The sequence below is a fragment of the Triticum urartu genome, chromosome 6, assembly GCF_003073215.2.
Source record: "Triticum urartu cultivar G1812 chromosome 6, Tu2.1, whole genome shotgun sequence".
Classification (NCBI taxonomy): domain Eukaryota; kingdom Viridiplantae; phylum Streptophyta; class Magnoliopsida; order Poales; family Poaceae; genus Triticum; species Triticum urartu.
The window spans coordinates 61,347,833-61,353,875 of NC_053027.1; positions in this window are offsets into that span (position 1 = coordinate 61,347,833).

Below are 6,043 nucleotides of genomic sequence, written 5' to 3' on the forward strand. Positions count from 1 at the left end.
TAAGCTAATGGAATGGGTCATGTCAATCAGATCATTCAACTAATGATGTGACCTCGTTAATCAAATAACAACTCTTTGTCTATGGTTAGGAAACATAACCATCTTTGATTAACGAGCTAGTCAAGTAGAGGCATACTAGTGACACTCTGTTTGTTTATGTATTCACACATGTATTATGTTTTCGGTTAATACAATTCTAGCATGAATAATAAACATTTATCATGAAATAAGGAAATAAATAATAACTTTATTATTGCCTCTAGGGCATATTTCCTTCAGTCTCCCACTTGCACTAGAGTCAATAATCTAGTTCACATCGCTATGTGATTAACACCAATAGTTCACATCTTTATGTGATTGGTTCACATCTCTATGTGACTAACACCCAAAGGGTTTACTAGATTCAATAATCTAGTTCACATCGCTATGTGATTAACACCCAAAGAGTGATCATGTTTTGCTTGTGAGAGAAATTTAGTCAACGGGCCTGCCAAATTCAGATCCGTATCTATTTTGCAAAATTCTATGTCTACAATGCTCTGCACGGAGCTACTCTAGCTAATTGCTCCCACTTTCAATATGTATCTAGATCGAGACTTAGAGTCATCCAGATCAGTGTGAAAACTTGCATCGACGTAACTTTTTACGACGAACCTTTTTGTCACGTCCATAATCGAGAAACATATCCTTATTTCACTAAGGATAATTCTGACCGCTGTCCAGTGATCTACTCCTAGATCACTATTGTACTCCCTTGCCAAAACTAGTGTAGGGTATACAATAGGTATGGTACACAGCGTGGCATACTTTATAGAACCTATGGCCAAGGCATAGGGAATGACTTTCATTCTCATTCTATTTTCTGCCGTGGTCGGGCTTTGAGTCTTACTCAACTTCACACCTTGTAACACAGGCAAGAATTCTTTCTTTAACCGTTCTATTTTGAACTACTTCAAAATATTGTCAAGGTATGTACTCATTGAAAAAACTTATCAAGCGTCTTGATCTATCTCTATAGATCTTGATGCTCAATATGTAAGCAGCTTCACCGAAGTCTTTCTTTGAAAAACTCCTTTCAAACACTCCTTTTATGCTTTATAGAATAATTCTACATTATTTCTGATCAACAATATGTCATTCACATATACTTATCAGAAATGCTGTAGTGCTCCCACTCACTTTCTCGTAAATACAGGCTTCTCCGCAAGTCTGTATAAAACTATATGCTTTGATCAACTCATCAAAGCGTATATTCCAACTCCGAGATGCTTGCACCAGTCCACAGATGGATCGCTGGAGTTTGCACATTTTTTAGCACCTTTCGGATTGACAAAACCTTCTGGTTGCATCATATACAACTCTTCTTTAATAAATCCATTAAGGAATGCAGTTTTGTTTATCCATTTGCCAGATTTCATAAAATGCGGCAATTACTAACATGATTCGGACAGACTTAAGCATCGCTACGGGTGAGAAGGTCTCATCGTAGTCAATCCCTTGAACTTGCCGAAAACCTTTTGCGACAAGTCGAGCTTTGTAGACAGTAACACTACTATCAGCGTCCGTCTTCCTCTTGAAGATCCATTTATTTTCTATGGTTTTCCGATCATCGGGCAAATCCATCAAAGTCCATACTTTGTTCTCATACATGGATCATATCTCAGATTTCATGGCCTCAAACCATTTTGCGGAATCTGGGCTCATCATCGCTTCCTCATAGTTCGCAAGTTCGTGATGGTCTAGTAACATGACTTCCAGAACAGGATTACCATACCACTCTGGTGCGGATCTCACTCTGGTTTACCTACGAGATTCAGTAGTAACTTGATCTGAAGTTTCATGATCATCATCATTAGCTTCCTCACTAGTTGGTGTAGGTGTCACAGAAACCGGTTTCTGTGATGTACTAATTTCCAATAAGGGAGAAGGTACAATTACCTTATCAAGTTCTACTTTCCTCCCACTCACTTCTTTCGAGAGAAACTCCTTCTCCATAAAGTTTCCGAATTTAGCAACAAAAGTCTTGCCTTCGGATCTGTGATAGAAGGTGTATCCAATAGTTTCCTTTGGATATCCTATGAAGATTTACTTCTCCGATTTGAGTTTGAGCTTATCAGGATGAAACTTTTTCATATAAGCATCGCAACCCCAAACTTTAAGAAACGGCAACCTTGGTTTCTTGCCAAACCATAGTTCATACGGTGTCGTCTCAACAGATTTAGATGGTGCCCTTTTAACGTGAATGCAGCTGTCTCTAATGCATATCCCCAAAATGATAGTGGTAGATCGGTAAGAGGCATATTAGATCGCACCATATCTAATAAAGTACGGTTATGACGTTCGGACATACCATTACATTGTGGTGTTCCAGGTGGCGTGAGTAGTGAAACTATTTCACATTGTTTTTAACTGAAGGCCAAACTCGTAACTCAAATACTCTTCTCTACGATCAGATCGTAGAAACTTTATTTTCTTGTTACGATGATTTTTCACTTCACTCTGAAATTCTTTGAACTTTTCAAATGTTTCAGACTTATGTATCATCAAGTAGATATACTCATATCTGCTCAAATCATCTGTGAAGATCAGAAAATAATGATACTTGTCGCGAGCCTCAATATTCATCGGACCACATACATCAGTATGTATGATTTCCAACAAATTTGTTGCTCGCTCCATTGTTCCGAAGAACGGAGTCTTAGTCATCTTGCCCATGTGGCATGGTTCGCAAGCATCAACTGATTCATAATCAAGTGATTCCAAAATCCCATCAGCATGGAGTTTCTTCATGCGCTTTACACCAATATGGCGTAAACGGCAGTGCTACAAATAAGTTGCACTATCATTATTAACTTTGCATCTTTTGGTTTCAATATTATGATTATGTGTATCACTACGATCGAGATCCAGCGAACTATTTTCATTGGGTGTGTAACCATATAAGGTTTTATTCATGTAAACAGAACAACAATTTATTCTCTTACTTAAATGAATAACCGTATTACAATAAACATGATCAAATCATATTCATGCTTAACGCAAACACCAAATAACACTTATTCAGGTTCAACACTAATCCCAAAAGTATAGGGAGTGTGCGATGATGATCATATCAATCTTGGAACCACTTCCAACACACATCGTCACTTCACCCTTAACTAGTCTCTGTTTATTCTGCAACTCCCGTTTCGAGTTACTAATCTTAGCAACTGAACTAGTATCAAATACTGAGGGGTTGCTATAAACACTAGTAAAGTACACATCAATAACATGTATATCAAATATACTTATGTTCACTTTGCCATCCTTCTTATCTGCTAATCACTTGGGGTAGTTCCGCTTCCAGTGACCAGTCCCTTTGCAGTAGAAACACTTAGTCTCAGGCTTTAGGACCAGACTTGGGCTTCTTCACTTGAGCAGCAACTTGCTTGCTGTTCTTCTTGAAGTTCCCCTTCTTCCCTCTGCCCTTTTCTTGAAACTAGTGGTCTTGTCTACCATCAACACTTGATGTTTTTCTCGATTTCTACCTTCATCAATTTCTGCATTACGAAGAGCTTGGGAATCGTTTCCGTCATCCCTTGCATATCATAGTTCATCACGAAGTTCTACTAACTTGGTGATGGTGACTAGAGAATTCTGTCAATCACTATCTTATCTGGAAGATTAACTCCCACTTGATTCAAGCGATTGTATTACTCAGACAATCTGAGCATATGCTCACTAGTTGAGTGATTCTCCTCCATCTTTTAGCTATAGAACTTGTTGGAGACTTCATATCTCCCAACTCGGGTATTTGCTTGAAATATTAACTTCAACTCCTAGAACATCCCATATGCTCCATGACGTTCAAAACGTCTTTGAAGTCCCGATCTAAGCCATTAAGCATGGTGCACTAAACTATCAAGTAGTCATCATATTGAGCTAGCCAAACGTTCATAACGTCTGCATCTGCTCCTGCAATAGGTCCGTCACCTAACGGTGCATCAAGGACACAATTCTTCTGTGCAGCAATGAGGATAAACCTCAGATCACGGATCCAATCCGCATCATTGCTACTAACATCTTTCAACACAATTTTCTCTAGGAACATATCAAAATGAACACAGGGAAGCAACAACGCGAGCTATTGATCTACAACATAATTTGCAAAATACTACCAGGACTAAGTTCATGATAAATTTAAGTTCAATTAATCATATTACTTAAGAACTCCCACTTAGATAGACATCCCTCTAATCCTCTAAGTGATTACGTGATCCAAATCAACTAAACCATGTCCGATCATCACGTGAGATGGAGTAGTTTCATTGGTGAACATCATTATGTTGATCATATCTACTATATGATTCACGCTCGACCTTTCGGTCTCCGTGTTCCGAGGCCATATCTGTATATGCTTGGCTCGTCAAGTATAACCTGAGTATTCCGCGTGTGCAACTGTTTTGCACCCGTTGTATTTGAACGTAGAGCCTATCACACCCGATCATCACGTGGTGTCTCAGCACGAAGAACTTTCGCAACGGTGCATACTCAGGGAGAACACTTCTTGATAATTTAGTGAGAGATCATCTTATAATGCTACCGTCAATCAAAGCAAGATAAGATGCATAAAAGATAAACATCACATGCAATCAATATAAGTGATATGATATGGCCATCATCATCTTGTGCCTGTGATCTCCATCTCCGAAGCACCGTCATGATCACCATCGTCACCGGCGCGACACCTTGATCTCCATCGTAGCATCGTTGCCGTCTTGCCAATCGTATGCTTCCACGACTATCACTACCGCTTAGTAATAAAGTAAAGCATTACATCGCGATTGCATTGCATACAATAAAGCGACAACCATATGGCTCCTGCCAGTTGCCGATAACTCGGTTACAAAACATGATCATCTCATACAATAAAATTCAGCATCATGTCTTGACCATATCACATCACAACATGCCCTGCAAAAACAAGTTAGACGTCCTCTACTTTGTTGTTGCAAGTTTTACGTGGCTGCTACGGGCTTAAGCAAGAACTAATCTTACCTACGCATCAAAACCACAACGATAGTTTGTCAATTTGGCTCCGTTTTAACCTTCGCAAGGACCGGGCGTAGCCACACTTGGTTCAACTAAAGTTGGAGAAACTGTCACCCACAAGCCACCTCTGTGCAAAGCACGTCGGGAGAACCGGTCTTGCGTAAGCGTACGCGTAATGTCGGTTCGGGTCGTCTCGTCCAACAATACCGCCGAACCAAAGTATGACATGCTGGTAGGCAGTATGACTTATATCGCCCATAACTCACTTGTGTTCTACTCATGCATATAACATCAAACCATAAAACCTAGGCTCTGATACCACTGTTGGGGAACGCAGTAATTTCAAAAAATTTCCTACGCACACGCAAGATCATGGTGATGCATAACAACAAGAGGGGAGAGTATGATCTACGTACCCACGCAGACCGACTGCGGAAGCGTTGACACAACGTAGAGGAAGTAGTTGTACGTCTTCCCGATCCGACCGATCCAAGCACCGTTACTCCGGCACCTCCGAGTTCTTAGCACACGTACAACTCGATGACGCTCCCCGGGCTCCGATCCAGCAAAGCTTCGGGGATGAGTTCCGTCAGCACGACGGCGTGGTGACGATGATGATGTTCTACCGACGTAGGGCTTCGCCTAAGCACTACAACGATATGACTGAGGTGGAATATGGTGGAGGGGAGCACCGCACACGGCTAAGGAACGATCACGAAGATCAACTTGTGTGTCTATGGGGTGCCTCCTGCCCCCGTGAGTGGAGGAGGGGAGGGCCGGCCCTCTCTATGGCACGCCCTAGGGGAGTCCTACTCCCACCGGGAGTAGGATTCCCCCTTTCCTAGTCCAACTAGGAGTCCTTCCATGTATTAGGAGTAGGAGTCAAGGCAAGGGAAAAGAGGAGAGAAGGAAGGAGGGGGCGCAGCCCTTCCCCCTAGTCCAATTCGGACTAGGCCTTGGGGGGGGGGGCGCCCAACCTCTCCTATCTCTTTCCCCTAAAGCCCAATAAGGC